The 14,260-nt window shown below is 40.4% G+C and overlaps 1 protein-coding gene across 7 annotated transcripts in view; it reads left to right on the top strand.

Moving 5' to 3' along the window:
- LOC105676680 (agrin-like) overlaps window positions 1–14,260 on the top strand; it is a 332,792-nt gene that overhangs the window by 94,928 nt on the left and 223,604 nt on the right. The window lies entirely within an intron of this gene.

Here is a 14,260-nt window from a genome sequence, read left to right as displayed (position 1 = left end):
TATGTTTATTGAACGATAACGTTTTACGAGATCTGAAAATAGTTCTTATTTTTTAAATATCGATCTTTCGGTCTGTCGTTTTTACAGCAGAACCGCTTTAGTCGCGCAACCTAGTTATATAACTAAATGCATTAAATGAAAATAAGCTTCCGCTGCCGGCTTCAGCAATATTGTTGGAAAGAAGGAATTCTTATTATCCGCACGAATTAAAATGCTAATGAGTTGGTAATGGAACATAAGAATCTTTTCAAGACTTATAATAATTTCGTTTATTTCTATTTGTACTACATTACGTAGCATACGTAAACATTAGTATTTGCAACAGATCTCTAAAATAGAATAAGAAAGTTAATTTATTCTTACTCATTTTCTTCCCAAAATCTAATTCGTAAAAGTCTCTTTTCGCTATAATTTGAAAAACGTTACCGCTCCGATATTGAAATACTTTTTACTCCAATTTCTAGCGTGTCTAAAGATAACTTTTGTCAGTTTTCTTGCGGTGTTAATTAAATGAATTTAAGGAATGAGAGAAGGTAAAGTATAATTACGATTTCCGATAATGTCGAAGGAATCGATAGCGACGTGTCACCAAGCGTTTCTGGGTTAAACCCACAACGAAGGGCAGAAATAACGCGACAGGCTGTCGACTCTCTGAAAGCGCGATAATCGACGCCCCGATGTCCTCGGCCCGTTGCATCGGATGTCAGTCGAAGCGAAAATGTTAGTGCCAGCATGGTTACTAAAAAAAAAAAAAAAAGGGGATAGAAACGTCTATCCGTGCGGAATCCGTACGTTGCCGAAAATCGAGAGCATAAATTAATCAACTGGATGAACCTTTCGAATAGATCGACAGTCTCGTTTATCGACCTTTTTTTTCTCTTCTTTTCTAACTTTTTTTTTAAGAAGAGGTTTTATTGAAATAGACACAATACTGACTGTTGCAATAAAAATTACACATCTTAACGTCCCTTGAGTAGACAATTAACTCAGATGTGATTATTTTTTTTACACAATTAATCAATTTGTTTTGCATTGATTAAATTTATATTTATGCAAATCATTTGAAACTTTTAATACAAATTTACGAAAGAATTGTGTGGATACGGCGTATTCTGAAAAAAAAGGCAAACTGTGTTATTCGGATTTGAAACATATTCTACCCCGATGATAACCACGTATGGAAGGCACCATCGACGATATACACGATGCTTTTACCGCGGTCGTTCGTTAAAATCGTCGCGCGTCGAACCCATCGATAAATCCGAGTGTAACGGCGCGACCTTAAATTAGCGGATTAAAGTCGCATTAACTAAATGCGAGATTGATGCGGTTTCTCCGGTTCCTCGTATATATGTGCACTCGTACGCCGCTGGTTGCCACGATGTTGTGTGTGCGTGTGTGTGTGTGTGCGTATGTTTCTGCCAGAACCCTGTAACTCCTGTAGCAGCGCGCTGTGACTGAGACATGGTTCCCCTGGGATCGCCGGTCGAGATTTACGGATCCTCCGCTTGTATCGCTACCGCTGCCGATTTATATACGTGTGCGCCGAGCGCACACGTGCAACGCCGCGTCGCGTTTCTCCTTTTGACTTTATGCAACGCGGTCGTTCCTTTGAAAACGAGAGAGGAAACCTTAGCCACCCTTAAACTCGCCGGTTAGAAACGGTTTTCTATCCGGAGGAAAAATGGCGACCAAAGTGGAATTGAATGTCGCCCTGCGAAACGTAATATATTTTGGATGATCCTTTAACACTTTGACCCTTTTACATGCGCAAATCATTTTTCTCAACGAGCGAAAATTTCGAGCAAAGTACAAATTCTCTGAGCTACTTCGAAACAATTCTTTCGTTGGCAGAAGTTTAGATTTTTTAAGATACATGTAATTACGAAGTTACGTATTTCACAATAATGATTATAAAGTTTAAACGATTTGCGTTTCAATTATACACGCGAATAAGAACTTCTGAAGAACTTTTTGAGTTCATTACAAATGGACTTCATTTCTGTGAAATTTTAATGCTGATAATTTCGTGTTGTATTTTACATTTCGATGTAATTAGAAGCACAAATTGAATGTCACATATTTAATATAATTTATTGGACGGCAATTTTCTACAGATTTTTTCAGCTCTCAAATGCAATATAATCTATTAAGAAATCATGTTACTATTTCAATTCACGTGCGAAAATATGAAGGTGCCAGTGCAATGTTAAGGCCGATACGCGTGCTGAATACATCTCTTGGATTGTCGCATTGAATCCTCCATAATGCCGGTACTATAGCTCGCATCGATGAGCCCCTTTGTGTCCGCGCGATATCGAGTTCAAGCACAACGTGCTTGCGAGTAAAGGAGAATACTATGACGGCAAGTATTCGTCTACACACTTCCGCGGCTTTCCAGGAAGAGAGTTGTAAATTGTTTATGAAATGGAATTTCCATAATCCTATCGTGTCGCTTGCTCCGGGCAGTTTCGTAAAACTGCACGCATGAAACAAACATCGAAAATTTTGTATATCAATCGGGCAAAAGGTTGAATTTGTTACCGCCAATTCAAGTCTCATTTTCGCCATCAACGTCAATTTATGATTTTTTTTTTTATTTTACCGATATGTTTATAGTGTGACAAGTTGTTTTGCTGCTTATCGAAAATCAGGCGCCGGGTTCTGATGCCGCGCGGCAATATTAGCGCGAAAGTATTCCTCGGCGAGAGACATCACATTGTACGCGCAGTTCTAGGAAGCGTCCTTAGAAGACGAATTAGTCGGACGACCGATTGCGGCAATAATTGCGCGCATTGTGGCGCGTTCTGGCTGCATCCCTTTTGCTAAGCCATCCACGCCATCGAGTCCTAGATACACGGCCGATTGCGATTCAATGCCAGGATGAGCGAAATCCTGATACGACCTCATATACCTGCCTATCTGACTGCACATTCCAGCAACAATGGTGCATTACGTCCGTTTAATCGATGATAAATCACCGGCCGATATCCGTGACCGATAGTCGCGCGCTGTCTTTCGCGACCAGCGCCGGTGGGGAAATATTTATCGGGCGCCAAATGATTTATCCTATGCATTGGTCGTTGACGTTTTGTTATTAATTTTCGATCTCGTAATTCCGATAATCGCCACAGCCGTACAATTTTTCCTCGCCGATGTTGCGTGATTTTTTTTACAGACCAAATGTTTTGCTACTTTATAACTCGTCAATTTGATTCAGCACAACTGTTTGTACACGTTGCGTACACGTGCACAAACAGTTGTTTTCATAATTAGCTTCCTGAAATTCAGCTTTAGCGTCGCAAATATGTGATGAACGACGAAACGACGGGGGGTGAAAAAGATGTTTAATTTCATTTTGGCACGGAAAAATATCACTGCAGCTTTGTTAAAAAATGCATTTTTGCGGCAGATCTCAATCTCTCTGGGACACTCTATATATATATATATATATATATATATATAGTGTGTTCCAAATAGCCTCCATCGCCCTCCAGGGGGAGACTCCATAAAGACTGATTTACGCGTTGGATTTATGAAGACCGTTTGGTTTTCTAGGCAGTATTTTACCGATGGCGGGCCTTTTTTTAACGCGTGAAACCTTCAATCTTTTCTTCTCTCTCTTTCTCTCTCTCTCTTTTCTCTATTTTTTTTCGCACCAACGAATCACCGAAGTACCGACCGCCCAGTTGCCGCCGCAATCGACGGTCAATGCGCGGCACGATCGCGACAATGCATAGCCGCACGTTCAACGCCGCGTCGCGCTGGCCGTTATGTTTGATAATCGCATAATTCAATCGGGCTAGATTTTGCGGCCAGTAAATACTCGCTTGCGTATCGCCAGAATGCGTCAGAAGTGAATACTTGCGCGCAACCGACTGCGGATTTTTATGCCGGTTGGAGAATTCCTCGGCGCCGATCTCTGTCGCGATTGCGAGTTCGACGTTTAACCGGTTTTTTATTTTATCGTAGCTTGCAATGTTATATAACAGTCTTCTTCGCCGAACGATCGCAGCCGATCGTAAAAATGGGAATTTAATTCGCGACAAAAGTGACTGCTTTATACCTTCCGTCTTGTTCATCGCACTTTTCAATATTACTTTCCGTATTATCGTATTTGCAGGTTTTTTTTTACATCTCTTCAGAAATGTATTTTGAAACAAGACTGTCTTTCTCCCGCATTCCTTTCTTTTTCCTTTGTTCATTTTTTTTGTTTTCCTATTTTTTGATCGCACGAATTCGTAACGACGTTTCGTCGATCGATATATCGCGGCACGATTGTAACAATGTGCCGTTGCGACCGCACGTACACCAGGCGTTATGTCTGATAATCGCATAATTCAAGCGGAGGTAGATTTGCACGGCGCGCGATAGTCGCTTTCTCGTTCGGAAAAAAAAGGCATTAAAAACCAAATGCGATTGGATAAAGTGGATAGCGGACTGCAAATTTTCTATTGTCTCCCTGGTGTCGCTTCGCCGAACCGAGCGTTCTGCATCGGATACCGGCGAGTGATTAGCGAAAACGTCGGCTCAGCTAGTCACCCGAATTTCAATTCGTGTAAAATACCTAACGGTCTATTGTTCCCTCCATTGTGTTACTTTTTGCGAGGACAGAAAAAAAAAAGGAAAAAGCGCTTATTAAAGCTGCAAAAAATAATTTTCGTTGGTGGTAAAAACTGTAAATGCCGTCATAATTAATTATAAAATAAAATTAACATATGATTGAATTGCTCAGGCTATTTATGCTATTAAATATTAATTATGTGATACAATAAATCTTAATTATTTATCTTAGATTTAACAATCTTCAATATTCTAATTTTCACAAAATGTATGCGTGTCATTTAATCTTTTTAATAATTAAATTTTTTCTAGGATGTAGAAAATTAAGTTAATTAATTTATATTATTTTAATAGAAAGAGATTTTTAATATATATTTATTACTTAAAATATTTTTTAACGCATTTATATATTTGTACAATAAAACTTTACGTTTACTTACGTTTTGAAAAAGGAATATTTATAGAGAATTTAACTATACATATATTAAAGAGTTTTATTACACTATCTTACTCAATTTTAGATATTTTATAAAAGAAGCAACGTTTCAATGTAACAGTCGAAATTAATACGCAGAGATGTCGACGTTTGAGGTGGCGTTAGTGGTGAGAGGTAGACGCGGGTCAGCCCTAAATGGAACGTATTGAGCGTTAAGTAGCAGTGGAATGCCTCGCGGTGGGGTCAGACCGACCGCATAGTGGCCGACCTATTCTCTTTCCACGATCTTACTCCGGGCTATAACTTACTTAGCATGAGATGTTCTTCAGAGTACTCCATTATATTGCACCGGGAGGGAAAGGTGGACAGGTGACACCAAAAATTTGACTGTCACACTAAGCGATACACATATTTGTCAGCTGCACATAGCCTCTCTACAAAAAAATTTTTCACTGTTTTACATTAATAGAATAAAACTCGTCATTTTCAGCGAAATTATTAATTGCCTTAATACACTTCTAGCGGACACAAAAAGGCTATTTAAATAATGATTATGTTATCATTCAGCTGTTTAACATTTTATCGATGGAGTTTCTTACTAAAAATAAATGTATTAATTACCTAACAGTCGGACACGGTAGTCCATATTTCAGGTCTTTATCCCACACATTTGGGATTTTATCCTGCCGATTTTTCGGCGATTCGGGAGGCGCCGACCGCTGCTGTCCGACTTTTGGCGGGAAATAAACGGCGGGGATTACGCTGGGTAGCTCATTTGTGGGGCGATCCGTGTGCACCACAAAAAGACGGGGATTCACGAGCAGCGACGGTCGAGGGGAGAGCGCGATAGGGGGGGGGGGGGTAGTGACGAGGCTGGATACCGTACTTACGGCCGTGTTTCACGAGGATTGGTTAAAATATTTCAAACCTTTGCATACGCCTGCCGCCCGGTGCAGCCCGGGAAAAGCCGGAGAAACACACGGCGGCAGTGTGGAAAGGGAGCCATGGAGAGAGTGTGGCTTTTACAGAACCGTGGGATTTAACTTTGCTAAAGGGGGGGAGGGGGGGGGGAGGTGGATGCAACCAGGGATGGATGTCTGGACGCAGGCTTGGTCTTGCAAAAGGGTTCGTGTGCTGAGGTATTCGAAATGGGGGCTGGAACAAATCCCGAAAGGACGGTGGTCGGTCTGCAGAGGGCGCGCGAGGGAGGGGGGGGGAGAGGGTGGCGGTAGAGTTTGAAAGGGAGAGGATCGCGCGCGCCATTGGACAAAAACAGAGTGTCGCGACAGAGTGCTCAACTCGGACAAAGGAACACCATGGCGGGCCCGAAGACAAAAGGTTAATCTTCGTTTTTTGCAGAATTTAGCGCCGCTTCCAACCTCGACCGTCGTAACTCCGCCGATTCACCTCTTACGCTTAAGCGGAAGCTACTCGCGGAAGCGAATGACGCGGGATTTATACCAGTTAGTCGTTATGCTCTTGTGCTTCCGCAAAATGTTTTTCCTTTGATTAACACGTTATCTGGACGCGGGCGAGTTAAATACAGCGGTGGAAGCGTAAAATTCTTAAAAACCGCGCGTAATTATTGTAATTTAATTATTTTTATGACCGTTACGGCACATCCGTGAACGAGAAAAATTAATTTTTTTTTTACATAATTAATGTTTGAATAATTTTTCGCAAAATTCTTATTTCATCACATTAATTTATATCATTTGGACTTTGGAAAAAATAAATTAAAAGAGAAATGTTGGGTTTCTATCCAAAAAAGTTCATATACATTTCCTTTCCTTTTATATTTCTTTTACATTTTCTTTCTCTTTTCGAAAGCCAGGTTTTATGTTACCATTCGCATCATGCAGTTCGTATTGTTGGTCTAAAATGCCTGCTTTGAAATGGATATTTTATGTCGTTATTCTTCTCTGAGGTAGAAATGTTTTGCTTCCACATTCAAATTTTATTTATTATAGATTACTAGGATTTATCTCGTATATTCTTAATATGTAATTTTGTTTTCAAAATAATAACAGACGCGTAAAGCACAATGACATTTGTATTCAAATTTTTTAAAAGCTTCTAAAGCGCTTTGTGCGAAATGAATATGTTGCATCGTCATCTTTTTATCGATGAAAAAAAAAAGAATTAATTTTCGCAGCAATTATAAGAGTGCGAATTGCGAAGGAGATAAAATTTTGTGAAGTTACAGTCTGTTCATCATTAAAGCGCATCTGTGACATGAATACACCGAACTTCAGCCGTCGTCGAGATTTGTTGGCTTTATGGGGGTGAAAACGTGTAGCTGCAGTTGGATTGGAATCTGTCAAAGGGTAACAGAGGTGATATTAAAAAAGTATCGCAGAACGCGCGCGCGGAGTTGCGATGTCATGCTCGGGCTTTTCCTTTTATTTCCATATGTAGAGTCTCCCTTTTGAGTATAGGTCACAGAGAGACATTTCCAAACGAGGTCTCTCCACTGTCCGATGATTAACTGGCTATGCGCGCGCACGGCAAGAGAATAACGTGTTTTTGTTCACGTTTATCCCCCGTTCCTCTTGTTTGTCGCGTGCATACGATGCATTATGCATGCTAGATTTTAAAGTAGACGTTGCTTCACTTTATGACTGCGACAGTGTAGCACTGTAATCAGATAGCATGTGTGAATACAATTAGCTCGTTTTCGACAACGGAATTATAATTTGACATCTGATGCAAATTGAGGTGTTTTAAGCGCGAGAAATATTTTATACATCAAATATAAATTATAAAAAATATTTTTATATCAAATTTATACATAACATTTATATATATATACATATTTTTTTCAGAATATCTAATCAGTGATAAATCTGGGAACATGGATTTATTTGCTTTAGTTTTTTGTTAAAATAGCAAATATTCTAAAGCCGATTGTTTATTTTTACTTGATTGTCCTCTACAAGTTTCCTATTTCAAAATTTAATGTATTGTTTTCAATCAGCGATTTTATCGGCACACACGTATATTTTTATTAAATAATGAAAGAAGATTATTATTTATATATTCGTGAAAAAAGATTTACAATAGCTTGCGCCGTTTGCACATCAATTATCATTTGGAAGCGATACGCGGTACGCGGGGTTGTCTCATTTGGTCAAACTATACTAATTCCAAAGTTAAGCAAGTCGGCGAAGTTGTTCACGGCTCGTGGCACGCGCCGGGCCGTCTTCTACATATATTAGACTTTATAATGTTGCGCGGCGGGTCTTACGTATGTTAATGCACGTTAAGCCTGATACGGCATAACCGCGAGTCGGCTGCATTCACTGGCGGTAATTTGCATAGACCGTCGTGCACAGCGCCGCGCGCCCGCGCGATTCTGTAACGATATATCGCGCGCGATCGTTTTATACGTACCTTTTTCCAATAGAACTTGGATAAATGATCAAACGTGTCAATTTACAGCGCATGTACATCACACACACATTGTCGAAAATACTATCAAACAGTTATCAAACACATTCAAACGCTATCAAACACATACCGAGTAAACACTACAGAGTATGAAAGTCAAATTAATCAACGCGAAATGTTGTTGAGAGGCTCGTAGACACGCGATGCGACCGCATACGATATTCTATCAATGTAATTGGTTCCCTTAATCTCCTTTGCGAAAAGCACTTAGATGCGGCATTCAGTAACGGAGTATTATCAGGATTTGTCGTTATCGATATTCTCCACCGGTCTATATCATACATTATGGGCGAAATTTTGCTAACATTTTGTCACATCGTCGTAAAATTAATAGTCTCGGCATTTGGCTAACGTTGTTTATTTGCATTATCTTCGTGGAAGGGGAAGTTACTTCATCTTATCTTATAAACAAGATGAAACTTCGTATCCTGATGCCGGCGCAGTTCGACCCTTCGGCGGTTCTTGATTACCATTAGCGTCTAGCGGGGAGAGATCGGACTCGAAAGCTCGTTGTCTTGTAACGAGTTGTGTATCTCCGGCCCTAATGGGTCCAGATGTAGTTACGTTCGTGGCTGGCTTAAACTACTTCCGGACAGCTTTATCTGCCGGCTCGCCGCGACACGAAACGGCCGACCAATCGCGGTTCCTTCCACCAGGATTAACAATGTTGTACGACAGGACAACGGGGTTAACCCTAATTACACTCCGCGTAATCTGTTATGGAGAGTATAAATTTATTACATGTGCGGCATACAATTCCGACGAAGTCTTTCGCAAAGCACTCTGAAATGTTATGCTAATTATTGCTTATTAATTACTGCTCATCAATACAATTTCGTAATCTGCTTTTGCGAATAGTGTTAACTCGAATCGCGTTACATTTATAAAATTATCAAGCGTAAAGTATAATTTCGAGTCGACAAATTCGAAATGCGTTACAATACGTTCAATTAGCTGCGCTTTATAATTGTGCACATTGCGTTAAGAGAATCTTAAGTTAATTATTGTATATTAACTCCTTTTAATAACTAGATTTAATGGGCAGGTTAACCCCAATTATACCCGCCGTAACGTGATATGGTGAACATAAATTTATTAATATTATATCCGCAGCTGATTACTAAAGTCTGTTCATTTTACAACCTTGCACATTTACATCGAGAAAATACATTGATCATTGTTGATCGATCGAGTGAAAACGGTGATCAGTTTTAATATCTATTTCTTGACTTTTTGATCAAACTGTCAAGCACATGTATACATGTACGTATGTACTCGTGCCGCTATATATGTGCGATATGTATAGATTGGAAAGTTGAGGTCGGTAAGGTAGACATACCGCTCGACGCGAGTTAATTAATCATGCACGAGGAGACCAATAATCGCGGTGGAATCCGAGCTCGTCGTCGGAGGATCATCTTGTATATCCCTCAATTCTCTCTGTGCCTCTCTCGGTATATCTTGCAAGAAGGTTCTATGGGAAGAAGGATTAATTAACGAGAGCGGCGGCGATACGCGTTCTAATTGCTGCACGAGAGGCGCTTCGCGGCCAGTTTGACGTCTTATTTTAAATAACATGAAACCCGTTGAATCATTTCTAAAGGAAGTAAAGCAATTTCTTTTATTTTTCCATGTTCCATTAAACCTTAATTCTCTCGATCGATGCTGCTTCCATATCTTAGAGCTTCGTCTGGTCTTCAATTTATTTTGAATCTTTATATTTCTTAATAAATGAATATGAAGCAAGTCGAAAATGTCTCTTTGAAAATATATCGCTGGCGGAAAGTAAGGAAAAAGATATAAAGTTAATGGCTGCAATATTAACTACTTTAAACCATTTAATGATGTCATACAATTTGTCTATATTATAATTTACTCTGTAATTATATTTCTCTTACGTATTTTATAATGACCGCACAAAATAAAGAAGAAAATGATATTGTTATCATCGCAAAGGAAATACGTGCAGTTAAGCGACAAAGAAGAAATTAGGAAATAAATGGTCGAGATGAGATTTACAATTAACGTTAAATTATATTTTTCTATAAATTGGCATTATGTATCGTAAATAGATAAAAAAAGAGGAAATAAATAACTAATTATGAAAAAGAGAGAAAGAGTGAAATTATGATACAATTAACCAAAGAACAAAATGCAAAATTTAGAAGAAAAAAATTAACTTTAATTGATCGGAAAATCTGTATATGCGTGATTCTGAAATAATCCGCACACGAATTGTGCAACAGCGATGAAAATATGTGCAATGCACAATATAATTCCGAACTAATGTAATTTAATAATAATTAACTAATTAATTTTTTTCCCACTTATATAAATGTTCAATTTACTTAACCTTACAGTGCGCATGAGAGGCACCACAGTATAATTAGTTCGAGTGCGTTGCTTCTTCACGACCGATCTCACGGCTTATTTTAACGCGACATGAAATCCGTTTTATCGTCAGAAAGATAGAAGCGCGCCCGTGTAGTTCTTTCATTTTCTCGGGAGCCCTTTCGTGGCATTCGGGCGTGACGGTTTTGATCCGGCTAGACGGGATTTAGCATCTTAATGGCGGCTTTCGCATTTCCCCCATTATTGTTCTTGCCGCTACAGTCTCTAAAGATCGTCTAATTAAACCCTGGAGAGAGAGAGAGCCTGTCTATATGTACGCTAGTACAAAGCGATTATAAACTCCACATAAACGAAGACCCGCTGTTGTTTAATATCTTTGTCTATTTTGTAACAACTTTAACACTTTGTTATTTATTATCATACTTCGCAGGTATTTTGTATCACAGGCTTCACGCCGCTTGACATTATACATTAATATGAGGAAAGATAGTGTAAATTAAAGCGGCCTTTAAACCTTGTAGCTCAAATATTTCACGCTTTCCTTTTTCATATTTCAAAACTGTTTGTAAGCGCGCGTAAAGTAATATTATATTATTTTCGAGTATAAAAGTTTCGAGCTAATTTTACATTTTTTAAAGTGGAAGCTCAAATTCCGCACAAAAACGTCGAATTTAAACTTACGCCATTGTTCAAGCACCAACAGTGGGACCTTCATTCAAATGCAACTGACGCGATAGATTCAGCAGAAAAAGAAAATATCCGATAATGTTAAATTGGCAAACTTCTTACGGCACTTCGCTTTCCAACTTCTAAATAAAATACGTCTCGATTCGCTGATCTGAAACGAGGCGGCATCCAATCGAAGGTGAGTGCATCGAGAAATGCGCCGATGGCTCTTTTCCCTTTTTCCTTTTTTTTTCCCTCTTCCTTTTCCCCCCTTATTTTCGCAAGCCGAGAGCTGCCCCATTAGATCCCGCGCGTGGATAGAACGAATGGCGGTGATTTTCTATTGGTCAGAAAAGTAGTGACTGCGTTACTGGTCGTGCCGGTACACTCGAAGCCGTTGGAGTAGGTACAAGTAACGCCCGAAGTTAGAAATTAGTAGTGTTGCCGGGCGTTTAAAAGATAAAAGCAAACTTTTCCCATTAATGCCCGCAGGGAGGAACGAGGGCGGCGAATGCGCAGGTAGACGGATGAGGGGGGGGGGGGGACTGGGCTTGCAGAGAAAGGGACGACCGACCGCTATCCGACTCAATTGCAACCCTTCGCCGTTGCCGTCCCCCTTTCCCGCTGCTCCACCTCGCCCCTCGTATTCGCCGACCCCGCGGTTCCCTGTAATTATTTAAAAACTTTTCGGTCCGACCCGGGAGCTTCCACTCGCCCCGCCACCGCGGATCAGGTATCATTGTACACATCCGAGCGTGACGAATTATTTCGCAACTTCCGCGTTTGTAATGCGACCCTCCCCGCCGCGGGAATAGTCCGGCGCGCCCCTGAGAGAGTTACGCAGGACGGGCGCGATTATTATTTAACGCTCCGTGTCGCCCGCCGGAATTTTAGATAATTGTGGTTACGACATTGCTGGATTTTATTGCAAAAAAAAGAAACTGGTCCATGTGGAAAATTTGAGCAAGATTCTCGGGTGGAAGCTTGTGCAACACCGTGCGACTTTTTCTCACTTTTCAGAGCTTATGTCGAATAGCAATTTATCGACAAGTGATGTCGGTGTATGCAATATTTACGTTGCGAAAACAAATTTTTTTTATTAAATAACGAAATATAACATAAAAGGTAAGATTGTTCTGGTGTCGAATAAATCCTGCAAAAATATTTACAGGGCCGTAAAGTTCCGCCTTTAATTCGACAGAATACGAAACGCCATAATTGGCATTAATTACAATTATTAATCGTTATCGTGACGATGTAACGGTGATGTTACGAAGAATCACGGTTTCCACGTCCGTTCATTACGATTATATTCATTGATCGGGCATCGGCACAATAATTTGAAACTGGAATCGGTTCTCGCAGCTGCCGTAATAGCGCCGGGTCCGTGCCTCCTTTCTCGCACCCGCGTACCCCTTCCGGTCGGCCGTTCGTCCTCGTTTCGTCGGGCGGAGCCATCCCTGCACATCCGTTTCCGCCTATTTTTGGCAATTTCCATCCATTCATGCGACCGAATAATACGTTGATCGGTACGCGCGGCCATTTGAAAGGGAAATCACGTTTTCCCTAGGAAAAAGTTACTACAGGAATCGGGAAAATGATGATTTTATTTTATAAGTGTATATCGCGCACATGTGGTACACGTTGCGGCGTAATTTGCGTACCGAATCCGCGCTGAAATTAAATGCGTTTCGCAGGCTACTTTCTCTTTCTCGATAAATTCATCCGTCATCCCGTGTATTATTTTACATCAGTTCTTTATTCAAATCCCTCGACGCGAAGGATTACCGGCATTAGCAAATTCATAAGCATTTAAAATATTTAAGAAAATCGCCCCTGTGTGTTGCGCTCGTATATTTTATCTGCCATTTCGCTGCAGGGTTAGCAAACATTCAGGCCGTCACGAATAAATCAGACATAAAGAGAATGGGCAGGAAAAGCTCGTGAAAGATATACAGGTTTCTATTTTACCGGCGCGATATATCCGTAATGTTTTCTGTATGAGACGACTTACGAGCGGGTATTCAGTATTTTCCCATTTTCGTCGCGCATGCATTTTATACGTCGATACCGCCAGCGCGCGGCGAAAGGTTGGCGAGATATGTTGCGGCGGCTTACGCCGGTCTTACACGAAGCCGGTAGACGAGGCGAATCAAGCGGCGGAGTTATATTTTTCAACGAAAAAGATAAGCGAGTGACTTGGCCTCGCCCCCCTGTACGCGGCTTTATATATTCGCGGCATTGCAAACGCTTTTCAACATTCGAAGTAATTATTCTTTGTGGTGGCGGATAAAGTCGTTTCTTCGTAGCTTCGCCCACTCCGCCACCGTTTCCTTTCATTTTGAATTGCTTTTTCGTTGCAACTCCTGCTTACCGCGCCGGTAATATCCTCCCACGGCGGACAAAAGTAAAGAAAGAGGACTATTAAATTGTCCGACGGTATTAAAGTTGTACGTTTACCTTCCGCACAGACGCACACGAGCATTTATATATATATATATACTTTCCGCCTTTGATTCCTCGCGATCTTTGCCGTACCTATGGCGCGTAAAGAAAAATTAATGTTAACACAAGTGAACGAATCCGGCTGAAAAGACGCGACAAGAATGCCGAATATCGGGCTTCTCATTTTCTCTGAATGGCGCGCATCGAAATGAAGCAGATATTAATGTGTAATTAGCAGACGCCAAATAGATAAAACAGAAATACGAAATTAAGTGAAAGATCAAGAGTGTTTTTAAAGTAATTTCTAATTGTTAAATAATAATATCTGCGTTACGTGATTATTTTATA

The sequence above is a fragment of the Linepithema humile genome, chromosome 3, assembly GCF_040581485.1.
Source record: "Linepithema humile isolate Giens D197 chromosome 3, Lhum_UNIL_v1.0, whole genome shotgun sequence".
Lineage (NCBI taxonomy): Eukaryota > Metazoa > Arthropoda > Insecta > Hymenoptera > Formicidae > Linepithema > Linepithema humile.
Note: the sequence above shows the minus strand (reverse complement) of the source record. Positions and strands in the feature narration are given on the sequence as shown.